Genomic DNA, 13,028 nt, shown 5'->3' on the forward strand with positions numbered 1-13,028 from the left:
GATACACAGAATGGATTCTGTGACCCACGGCCTCAATGAACAACAACTGTTTCCACAAAGATAATTGATTGATGTAGAGCATCCAATTGCTCCCTTTCAAATAATTCTAATAACCATCATAACTTAACAACACTCCTTCCCCTATTTTTCAGAGACTCACGGAGATCTCACAACTATAAGCATTCAGGCAGGATCATTTACATTCGGAAGGCTAACAATAATGGGGAAGGTGCTGTGTTGTTTTGGTACACACTATATTTTTCACGGCGGGTCCACTCCACGCCAGACTGCCAATTCACAACCATGCCAGTACCCAGTACACAGCCTGAACCTGACGGTGCAGACCAACTCTGGTCTCCCGTTCAGTTCGTGTTATTTTATTTACCTTTTGGAATAGATGCAGTTTCACACATTCTGACTCAGGTATCTGATAATCAATACAGATACAGAGGCACAACACGATGCACTATCTTTCCTGCATGTATAATGCGCTCTCCCATCCTTGTTGGTGACTGGACATTTTCAGTAGTACGAATTGCGGGCCACGTGATTTCACGTAACACACACCCCTCAGGGCTGAGTTTTATTGCGCAATATTTTCAGTGCATTAAAGAGCAACCGCGCACATACTTCCCTCTAGTCCTCACATTACCTCCGCATTGCCTCCTTCAAAACATTTGTGGAGGCACGTCCAACTTAATTCTTCATACTCTGCTGAGAACGGAGGCACGACTTCCGCATTGGACACATATCAGCGAATCAGGATTCTGTTGTCTTTCAGCATTCTGATTGGCTGTCAGACTCACACACCCCCCACCGCCCCCTGCCTTCGCCTACATTCACTTCAGCAGCTCCACAGACGCTGAAACGCACGTCTTCAGGCAGCTAGCTGGAAGTACAGAATTAACTCTGCACACGGCAAAGAAGGAACCAAGGTAATCTGAAATACAAATCACCACACAACCTCTTTGCAGGAAGGGCCATTGGAATTTGCGCTCTCCACACCACAGTATGACTTAACCTCGAACAGACACACAAATTGCCAGTTCTTTTAAATACATTTGGCATTTCTTTTCTTTATTCTGCAGCCCGTTCTTGTCATAGTACCGCATGACGCAGGATTCTAAATGAACCTCACCATTTCAGGCTCTGCAACATAGAGGAACACACGGATACCTTCACTAATTTCCACATCGAGGTACCACGTTTTTATTTATTTATTAATTTACCTATAGATAACATCCAATACAAATCCGTAATAGGCACAGTTGCCAGCAGGTCCAAAAAATTAATGCAACTCAACTTCATTAGTATCTCTGTTATTTCACGTTCCATTAACAGAGTTCCATTACCAACCGCTGGAGCGCGAACAGCACACTCCAGCCCAAGAGGGTCCACATTGTTCTCCCCTCCCCCTCCCGACAAGCACAGCAACCAGTCCTGTTTCCTGCTACGCCTAGTCGGGAGAGCCTGCACGACCAAGAGAGTGGCCACAAGGTACCTGTGGTGAGACATTTTTTCTATATGCCCATCACAGCCTATTACAGATAGGAGTTCATATGTTTACTCTGTCTCCTATATCAGGTCCTTCACACATCCCTTTTTTTAGCATTTAATAATAGGCAACCATTTTTCCTTTAGGTTCTGATTTATTCACCTATTTTTTACTAATCAACCCTGAAAAGTCCAGCAGGGAAACACCAGCACACCAAGAGAACAACTGACCCATATTTTTCTCTTGGTCTTTCCTCTACAGGGGTCTCTCAATTGCCCTGAAGAAGGCGGTTCCCACGTCCCTCTAATTTGGTTACAAGATGGACGCCATGGCCGCCAAAACATCATTTTTCCAAGCAAGGGGGACCTATGAACCAAATTATTGTGGTTAAGTGAGACAATACTGCATGTTGATTGTTTCCCTTTGATGTGGAACTTCCACCAAGATTCCCCCTGGGACGTTGGCACACAACAAATTGAGATCATCTTGTCCCAATAAAACTGACCAGGTGAGACATTGGAACATTGGGAATTAGATAGAACCCACATTATTAGATAGTTCCAAGATTACCGTAACCACCGAGGAATTCTTTTCCACACCAATATTCCCAATAACACAATATTCCCAATAACACAAGTTGTTGTTTAATATAGATATGTGTTATATGACTTGCACATTCCAAACACTTTCTTGCTTTTTTTCTTGTTGTATGTTTAAACTTTTGAATTTCTTCTCACAACACCTTGTCTAAGTTGTATTATTGTGTTTTTTGGTTCTTTTGAAAACATTATGATTCGTTTTTGTTTGTAATCAATGAAGAAATTGCTTTGTATATATCTGTAAATATACGTTTTTAATACAAGGTAATCAATTTTTCAAGCCCCTCATGTGTATGTGGGTTTTTTCTTCTGGACATTTTCTTTGGGTTAATTAATTGTTTAGGATATATTCCATTAGTAAAACCAGCTAAGGTTCTGTGACTTCACAAATTAGTCCTGCTTTATTCATTGACAAGTAATCAAGTTGATCCTTCCGCAGTAGCAGTACTACCTTCTTTGTATTAGTTTATTTTGTGCCCGAGTCTGCTACTTCTCACCACGGGTACACTGAACATTTGGGTGCAGTTTTTGAATTTTAAACAAACATAGGTTGTCATTTCGGTAAGGTGAGCATAGGGATTAGGGGAACTGGCTTTGATAGTTTGAGAAACTGGTGCCTCCCCTCCCACACACTAGAGAAGAAGCAACCGTGTCTAGTGCTCTAACGTTGGACCTGTGTCTACCTTAGTACACAAATTCACACATTTTCTCTTGAATGGGCATACTTTCCCGCATGACCTGTGGATCAGGACAAGGCTACAGATAAATTATTACAGAAATTGCCACTTTAAGTTACACCGAAGAACAGACATTAGACCTACTTTTGGGATCTTCTTTTTTTGATCCCCCAGGACCAAATATTCCTGTGTCCTCAGTCAATACGGGAGATGACATTTTAAAACCTAAGAAAAAGGTCTTCAGGAGAGAATTACACGGACACTTTTTAAAAGAATATCTAAGAGCAACCATAATTCCGACTGGCTTGATTGTTCAAAATGAACCTTGTCTCTTCCTAGAAGACAAAGAATCTACCACAAACTTCATCTACACAGCTACAAAATGTAGCAGAGACCTCATGGTCCTCACAGTAAAAACTGTACAAAGGATCAGCCTAGAACTTCAAAAGTCCTTAGAAGATGAAGAGAGGAAATTCATAAACAACACACTTATCACTGATGCCAAAAATCAAATAGAGGCAATCAATAAACAATTTGCCATCTTTAAAACCAACACCTTAGCTAGGAAAACCAATAAATTTCAGAAAGATATCAAAGAGTTCAAAACAGAACTAATATATCCCTACACAACTGAGGTATACTCTAAGAATATTAAACAAACTGGAAACTCCCAGTCAGGACAACAAAGACAAAGGAGGAGAGGTGTCACATTTTCAGGGTCAAGCAGCAGTTCATCAAGTGGCAATTCACAGTGGGGCTACAGCCCGTTTCAACAAAATCAGTTTGGTCACCAACAACCACAGAATTTCCCACCACCTCCTCTGCAACCTTTGTTAGGCCGAGGAGCGCCAGGTGGAGGATGGGGGCCCCCACTGTGGAACCCCGGCTTTCAAGGCCAACGCAGACGACCGAGATGCAGGAGAAGATAAACCGAGAGCCAGACTCAGAATTACCTATTTTTAACTTGGCTAAGGCTCAACCCACAGCCACAAACATTTCAGTACTCTCTAAGGGTTTATCGTTTGTACCAACCAGTAACACAGTTTGGTACAACAGTGAGATGGAAATCTGCAGATTTTTACGCACTTTGAGATTATGCTTGTTTTTTCATGAGCACGAAGACACAGAAACCGTCCAAGACACAGGCCTGCATCCCAAATCTATTTTTATGCCTTCGGACAATCAAGTCCCAGACGACCTTCTTACATTTGAAAGATTAGTCCTACGGGACCTCAGAGTACTTAGCAAGAGAATTAGTCCAACTGAATACCAAAATATCACCAGACTAGAAAGACAAGCCCTCTCTGATTTATCTATGAAATCAGACCAATACCGCCACATGATAATGGAACACCTCAATGACTCAGAGAGCTACAAATTACTCAAAAGAGACCCGACTAAAGATTTAAAAACAGACATTACAGCTATGGTGGCATTTGCACTAGAAAGGGTCTGGATATCAGAGAATTAATCCAAATTTCTCCAAACATCACAAGGCAGAACACCCTGCCTATACGCCCCACCCAAAATTCATAAAGACCTGATTAATCCCCCGGGCAGACCCATTGTGTCTGGTTGCGGATCCATACTTGAACCTTTATGTAAATTTGTTGAGCATTTCTTAAAACCCATCAGCAGCAAAACAGACACCTATATCAGTGACACTATGCACACAATTCAGCTATTTGAAAACTTAGACTTTGACCAACGAAAACAGCTACTGGTCACCCTAGATATTACGGCATTGTACACTATCATTCCCCAACAAGCGGCAATTGACTGTGTGTGTGAATATCTTATTGCCACTAATACCCAGATGTCAACTCCTCCAGAATTCATCATTGAAATCATGACATTGGCTCTATGTAAAAACTTCTTTGAATTTAATCAACAGTTTTACCTACAAACAAAAGGTACCACAATGGGGGCAGCATTTGCCCCTAGTTTGGCAATTTTATTCATGGCAAAGTTCGAAGAAACATTTGTCCTCAATCAAGTTAAAAGATGGAGAGATCACATCAAACAATGGCGTTGATATATTGACGATGTGATATGTCTATGGGAAGGTACAGAGGAGGCCCTACTAGAGTTCTGCTCCTGGCTCAATACATGTAGTCAAGACATTCAATTCACATTTGAATACAGCGATTCATCCATACACTTCTTAGACTTGACAATTGAAAACGATCAAGGTAAACTTGTGTGTACCACTTTTCGCAAAGCTACAGACCGCAATACGTTGCTACATTTCCAAAGCGATCATCCCAAACATATCAAAGAAAATTTACCTTATGGGCAATTTTTAAGACTTCGCAGAAACTGTACTTCCTTAGATAAATTCTACCAAGATGCAAGCCTCTTAATTGATAGACTTAGACAACGTGGCTACCCCAAGAAACTGGTGGCAAGATCACTAAAAAGAGCCTGTTTCACTTGTCGCGACTCACTGCTTACACCCAAAATGTGGGATACAGAGAACAATCAAATCACATGTGCCATAACTCATGGCCAACATGCGTTTCAGATCAAAAAAATAATTTACAAATACTGGCCCATAGTCAGACTTTGTCTACCAGACCAAGAAAAACCCATATTTGCCTTTAAGAGGGGACGCAATTTAAGAGAACACCTGGTACATTCCATGTACAACAAAAAAAAAAAAACAAGACAAATGTGTGGAATCTTTGACCAATCAAAGGGCACTATCTATGCGGAACTTGCTTGGTATGCCAATTTACCACTAAGGGGTCGATTCATGGAATTAATGTGTGCCGAAAATTCCCGCGCAGAGGTGCCAAAACGTGCGAATCGCAGGAAAAGTGCGAAAATCGCAGTGCAAGTGCGAAAATCGCAGGGAAACCAGCGCACATCGATTCATGGAAGTCCGTGCGCAAGAAAAACATTGGATGTGCGCTGAAAATGTGCGCCGCGCACGCCGGCGCACAGTTCATCCAACAGTGTGCGCCACGGCCACTGCGCAATCGCACATAGCGCGGCGCACATCACAAAAGTAGGCGGAACATGGGCGTAACACTCGGAATGGGGAACAACACGTGAAAATATGGGCGTCATGGGGGAAGTACAGGGGGCAAGTGCGTGGAACGCCCACACGCTCGCCTACAACTCGTATTCATGGAATCGAATAGGGCAAACCAGCGCACGGTGAAAGACGCGCACAGGGCCAAACAAGTACGCCACAAGAAAGCAGGCGGTAGCGCCCCTGCGCCTGAAAAAAATGTGCGCCAAAATGTGTGATAACAAAAAGCACCCATATACAGCCATGATGAATGGTCCATACAGTGGCCCTCTAGGACAAATGAGGTGCAAAGGGGTACCGACAAACACGGACACCCGCTATGTGAAAAATAGCGTGTGCGTGTGTACCTGGGTGCACGGGAAGTCCCACACGCGATTGGCCTGGGTACGTGTACTTCGGGGTGCACGGGAAGTTCCACACGCGATTGGCCTGGGTACGTGTACTTCGGGGTGCGTGGGAAGTCCTACACGCGATTAGCCTGGGTACGTGTGTTTCGGGGTGCGCGGGAAGTTCCACACGCGATTAGCCTGGGTACGTGTACTTCGGGATGCGTGGGAAGTTCCACACGCGATTGGCCTGGGTACGTGTACTTCGGGGTGCATGGGAAGTCCCACACGCGATTAGCCTGGGTATGTGTACTACGGGGTGCGCGGGAAGTTCCACACGCGATTAGCCTCGGTACGTGTGTTTCGGGGTGCGCGGGAAGTTCCACACGCGATTGGCCTGGGTACATGTACTTCGGGGTGCGCGGGAAGTTACACACGCGATTGGCCTGGGTACGTGTATTCCGAGGTGCACGGGAAGATTCACACGCGATTTCAGCAGGGTACGTGTATTTAGGTGGTGCCGGGGAATGCTACACGTGACTTGGCCGTGTGGGTCCACCCAGGTGTTCCCTCTAAACCCTCCACGGCCCCTGCAGGCAGCCCACACCACAGGGGACTACCCTGCACCCCTGCTCATGTCCCACAGGCAACCCATCCACCATGGCCATGCCCCCCAGCCAACCCACATGTCACCTTGCACTACTGATCACCAAAACATGTCTCCCTGCACCCCCACCCCCCAGCCACTAGGGGCACCCTCCACCAGGCCCCACCCATGTCTACCACCACCCCCACCCCCCAGCAGTGCAGGGGCAGCCTCCACCAGGCCCCCACTCATGTCCCCCTGCACCCCCACCCCCCAGCAGTGCAGGGGCAGCCTCCACCAGGCCCCCACTCATGTCTACCACCACCCCCACCCCCCAGCAGTGCAGGTGCAGCCTCCACCAGGCCCCCACTCATGTCTCCCACCACCCCCACCCCCCAGCCACCAGGGGCAGCCTCCACCAGGCCCCCACTCATGTCCCCTATCACCCCACCCCCCAGCAGTGCAGGGGCAGCCTCCACCAGGCCCACACTCATGTCTACCACCACCCCCACCCAACAGCAGTGCAGGGGCAGCCGCCACCAGGCTCCCACCCATGTCCCCTATCACCCCCATCCCCCAGCCACCAGGGACAGCCTCCACCAGGCCCCCACCCATGTCCAACTCAGGTCTCCCACCACCCCCACCCCCCAGCCACTAGGGGCAGCCTCCACCAGGCCCCCACTCATGTCTCCCATCACCCCCACCCCCCAGCCACCAGGGGCAGCCTCCACCAGGCCCCCACTCATGTCCCCTATCACCCCCACCCCCCAGCAGTGCAGGGGCAGCCTCCACCAGGCGCCCACTCATGTCTACCACCACCCCCACCCCCCAGCAGTGCAGGGGCAGCCTCCACCAGGCCCCCACTCATGTCTACCACCACCCCCACCCCCCAGCAGTGCAGGTGCAGCCTCCAACAGGCCCCCACTCATGTCTCCCACCACCCCCACCCCCCAGCCACCAGGGGCATCCTCCACCAGGCCCCCACTCATGTCCCCTATCACCCCTACCCCCAGCAGTGCAGGGGCAGCCTCCACCAGGCCCACACTCATGTCTACCACCACCCCCACCCACCAGCCACCAGGGGCAGCCTCCACCAGGCCCACACTCATGTCTACCACCACCCCCACCCAACAGCAGTGCAGGGGCAGCCTCCACCAGGCTCCCACCCATGTCCCCTATCACCCCCATCCCCCAGCCACCAGGGACAGCCTCCACCAGGCCCCCACCCATGTCCAACTCATGTCTCCCACCACCCCCACCCCCCAGCCACCAGGGGCAGCCTCCACCAGGCCCCCACTCATGTCTCCCATCACCCCCACCCACCAGCCACCAGGGGCAGCCTCCACCAGGCCCCCACTCATGTCCCCTATCACCCCCACCCCCCAGCAGTGCAGGGGCAGCCTCCACCAGGCGCCCACTCATGTCTACCACCACCCACCCCCCAGCAGTGCAGGGGCAGCCTCCACCAGGCCCCCACCCATGTCCAACTCATGTCTCCCACCGCCCCCAGCCCCTAGCCACCAGGGGCAGCCTCCACCAGGCCCCCACTCATATCCCCTATCACCCCCACCCCCCAGCCACCAGGGGAAGCCTCCACCAGGCCCCCACTCATGTCCCCCTGCACCCCCACCCCCCAGCAGTGCAGGGGCAGCCTCCACCAGGCCCCCAACCATGTCTACCACCACCCCCACCCCCCAGCAGTACAGGGGCAGCCTCCACCAGGCCCCCACTCATGTCCCCCTGCACCCCCAACCCGCAGCCAACAGGGGCAGCCTCCACCAGGCCCCCACCCATGTCTACCACCACCCCCACCCCCCAGCCACCAGGGGCTGCCTCCACCAGGCCCCCACTCATGTCTCCCACCACCTCCACCCCCCAGCAGTGCAGGGGCAGCCTCCACCAGGCCCCCACTCATGTCTCCCACAACCCCCACCCCCCAGCAGTGCAGGGGCAGCCTCCACCAGGCCCCCACTCATGTCTACCACCCCCCCACCCCCCAGCAGTGCAGGGGCAGCCTCCACCAGGCCCCCACTCATGTTCCCCTGCACCCCCACCCCCCGGCCACCAGGGGCAGCCTCCACCAGGCCCCCACCCATGTCTACCACCACCCCCACCCCACAGCCACCAGGGGCAGCCTCCACCAGGCCCCGACTCATGTCCCCTATCACCCCCAGCAGTGCAGGGGCAGCCTCCACCAGGCCCCCACTCATGTCTACCACCACCCCCAGCCCCCAGCAGTGCAGGGGCAGCCTCCACCAGGCCCCTACTCATGTTCCCCTGCACCTCCACCCCCCGGCAGTGCAGGGGCATCCTCCACCAGCCCCCACTCATGTCTACCACCACCCCCACCCCCACCAGGCAAGGGGCAGCCTCCACCAGGCCCCCACTCATGTCTACCACCACCCCCACCCCCCAGCAGTGCAGGGGCAGCCTCACCAGGCCCCCACTCATGTCCAACTCATGTCTCCCACCACCCCCACCCCCCAGCCACCAGGGGCACCCTCCACCAGGCCCCCACCCATGTCTACCACCACCCCCACCCCCCAGCAGTGCAGGGGCAGCCTCCACCAGGCCCCCACTCATGTCCCCTATCACCCCCACCCCCCAGCCACCAGGGGCAGCCTCCACCAGGCACCCACTCATGTCCCCTATCACCCCCACCCCCCAGCCACCAGGGGCAGCCTCCACCAGGCCCCCACTCATGTATCCTATCACCCCCACCCCCCAGCCACCAGGGGCATCCTCCACCAGGCCCCCACTCATGTCCCCCTGCACCCCCACCCCCCAGCAGTGCAGGGGAAGCCTCCACCAGGCCCCCACTCATGTCTACCACCACCCCCACCCCCCAGCAGTGCAGGGGCAGCCTCCACCAGGCCCCCACTCATGTCCCCCTGCACCCCCACCCCCCAGCCACCAGGGGCAGCATCCACCAGGCCCCCACCCATGTCTACCACCACCCCCACCCCCCAGCCACCAGGGGCAGCCTCCACCAGGCCCCCACTCATGTCTCCCACCACCCCCACCCCCCAGCAGTGCAGGGGCTGCCTCCACCAGGCCCCCACTCATGTCTACCACCACCCCACCCCCCAGCAGTGCAGGGGCAGCCTCCACCAGGCCCCCACCCATGTCCAACTCATGTCTCCCACCGCCCCCAGCCCCTAGCCACCAGGGGCAGCCTCCACCAGGCCCCCACTCATGTCCCTTATTACCCCCACACCCTGGCCACCAGGGGCAGCCTCCACCAGGCCCCCACTCATATCCCCTATCACCCCCACCCCCCAGCCACCAGGGGAAGCCTCCACCAGGCCCCCACTCATGTCCCCCTGCACCCCCACCCCCCAGCAGTGCAGGGGCAGCCTCCACCAGGCCCCCAACCATGTCTACCACCACCCCCACCCCCCAGCAGTACAGGGGCAGCCTCCACCAGGCCCCCACTCATGTCCCCCTGCACCCCCACCCCGCAGCCAACAGGGGCAGCCTCCACCAGGCCCCCACCCATGTCTACCACCACCCCCACCCCCCAGCCACCAGGGGCAGCCTCCACCAGGCCCCCACTCATGTCTCCCACCACCTCCACCCCCCAGCAGTGCAGGGGCAGCCTCCACCAGGCCCCCACTCATGTCTCCCACCAGCCCCACCCCCCAGCAGTGCAGGGGCAGCCTCCACCAGGCCCCCACTCATGTCTACCACCCCCCCACCCCCCAGCAGTGCAGGGGCAGCTTCCACCAGGCCCCCACTCATGTTCCCCTGCACCCCCACCCCCCGGCCACCAGGGGCAGCCTCCACCAGGCCCCCACCCATGTCTACCACCACCCCAACCCCACAGCCACCAGGGGCAGCCTCCACCAGGCCCCGACTCATGTCCCCTATCACCCCCAGCAGTGCAGGGGCAGCCTCCACCAGGCCCCCACTCATGTCTACCACCACCCCCAGCCCCCAGCAGTGCAGGGGCAGCCTCCACCAGGCCCCTACTCATGTCCCCCTGCACCTCCAACCCCCGGCAGTGCAGGGGCATCCTCCACCAGCCCCCACTCATGTCTACCACCACCCCCACCCCCACCAGGCAAGGGGCAGCCTCCACCAGGCCCCCACTCATGTCTACCACCACCCCCACCCCCCAGCAGTGCAGGGGCAGCCTCACCAGGCCCCCACTCATGTCCAACTCATGTCTCCCACCACCCCCACCCCCCAGCCACCAGGGGCACCCTCCACCAGGCCCCCACCCATGTCTACCACCACCCCCACCCCCCAGCAGTGCAGGGGCAGCCTCCACCAGGCCCCCACTCATGTCCCCTATCACCCCCACCCCCCAGCCACCAGGGGCAGCCTCCACCAGGCACCCACTCATGTCCCCTATCACCCCCACCCCCCAGCCACCAGGGGCAGCCTCCACCAGGCCCCCACTCATGTCCCCTATCACCCCCACCCCCCAGCCACCAGGGGCAGCCTCCACCAGGCCCCCACTCATGTCCCCCTGCACCCCCACCCCCCAGCAGTGCAGGGGAAGCCTCCACCAGGCCCCCACTCATGTCTACCACCACCCCCACCCCCCAGCAGTGCAGGGGCAGCCTCCACCAGGCCCCCACTCATGTCCCCCTGCACCCCCACCCCCCAGCCACCAGGGGCAGCATCCACCAGGCCCCCACCCATGTCTACCACCACCCCCACCCCCCAGCCACCAGGGGCAGCCTCCACCAGGCCCCCACTCATGTCTCCCACCACCCCCACCCCCCAGCAGTGCAGGGGCAGCCTCCACCAGGCCCCCACTCATGTCTACCACCACCCCACCCCCCAGCAGTGCAGGGGCAGCCTCCACCAGGCCCCCACTCATGTCCCCCTGCACCCCCACCCCCCAGCCACCAGGGGCAGCCTCCACCAGGCCCTCACCCATGTCTACCACCACCCCCACCCCCCAGCCACCAGGGGCAGCCTCCACCAGGCCCCCACTCATGTCCCCTATCACCCCCACTCCCCAGCAGTGCAGGGGCAGCCTCCACCAGGCCCCCACTCATGTCTACCACCACCCCCACCCCCCAGCAGTGCAGGGGCAGCCTCCACCAGGCCCCCACTTATGTCCAACTCATGTCTCCCACCACCCCACCCCCCAGCCACCAGGGGCACCCTCCACCAGGCCCCCACCCATGTCTACCACCACCCCACCCCCAGCAGTGCAGGGGCAGCCTCCACCAGGCCCCCATCCATGTCTACCACCACCCCCCCCCATCAGTGCAGGGGCAGCCTCCACCAGGCCCCCACTCATGTCCCCCTGCACCCCCACCCCCCAGCCACCAGGGGCAGCCTCCACCAGGCCCTCACCCATGTCTACCACCACCCCCACCCCCCAGCCACCAGGGGCAGCCTCCACCAGGCCCCCACTCATGTCCCCTATCACCCCCACCCCCCAGCAGTGCAGGGGCAGCCTCCACCAGGCCCCCACTCAAGTCTACCACCACCCCCACCCCCCAGCAGTGCAGGGGCAGCCTCCACCAGGCCCCCACTCATGTCCAACTCATGTCTCCCACCACCCCACCCCCCAGCCACCAGGGGCACCCTCCACCAGGCCCCCACCCATGTCTACCACCACCCCCACCCCCAGCAGTGCAGGGGCAGCCTCCACCAGGCCCCCCTCCATGTCTACCACCACCCCCACACCCCAGCAGTGCAGGGGCAGCCTCCACCAGGCCCCCACCCATGTTTCCCAGCCAACATGTCACCACAATGTAGATCGCTGGCCCTTATGGTCAGCCTCCAAATGGCAAACACCCACCCGAGTATTGCATCCACCCACTTAGAAATGGCAAGAACATGATAGAAGCCCAATTGCAAGTTTGGAAATGAACACATGTCCCTCACTTACACCCAATGGGTGTCAGTGAATGTCAAAACCTATATCATGATATGCATGAAACCAATGAGATGATAATACACATTGAACTTTGAAGAAAAAATATGTATTAAAAACAACATAAATTGAATCAAAAATAAACAAACAATAATAGAAATTAAAAAAAAGAAACAGCAGGTCCGTGAAATAATGCTAAACCACAAATCATAATGCAAAGGAAAGGTGTCCAAAGTCACAGTCCACAAAAGTAAATCCAATGGAAAATTAAAATCGAAAACCATTGCTCCATGGCGAAATCATAATAGAAATTGAAAATCCAAAAGTCAACTATGTACAGATAAACAATCCAGGGTCCATGATCCCAAATGAATAAATGAAACCTATCTAATAACACTACCTAAAAAAAATAACTATACACAAAAATGTGGCCCATTGTCCAAAAGGTCCAAAAAAAATGCTAAAC

At 55.1% G+C, this 13,028-nt stretch overlaps 1 long non-coding RNA gene across 1 annotated transcript in view; it reads left to right on the forward strand.

The window, feature by feature from the left end:
• The first annotated feature begins 831 nt into the window (after positions 1 to 831).
• Positions 832 to 13,028, forward strand: part of LOC138481094 (uncharacterized) — an 86,739-nt gene continuing 74,542 nt past the window's right edge. The window contains exons 1-4 of the long non-coding RNA XR_011274191.1: positions 832 to 935; positions 1,089 to 1,198; positions 1,342 to 1,497; positions 1,757 to 2,003. This is a non-coding gene — a long non-coding RNA (uncharacterized lncRNA). The remainder of the gene's footprint in view (positions 936 to 1,088; positions 1,199 to 1,341; positions 1,498 to 1,756; positions 2,004 to 13,028) is intronic.

This window comes from Ambystoma mexicanum, chromosome 5p, assembly GCF_040938575.1.
Source record: "Ambystoma mexicanum isolate Mex_15411 chromosome 5p, UKY_AmexF1_1, whole genome shotgun sequence".
In the NCBI taxonomy this organism is placed as follows: Eukaryota; Metazoa; Chordata; class Amphibia; order Caudata; family Ambystomatidae; genus Ambystoma; species Ambystoma mexicanum.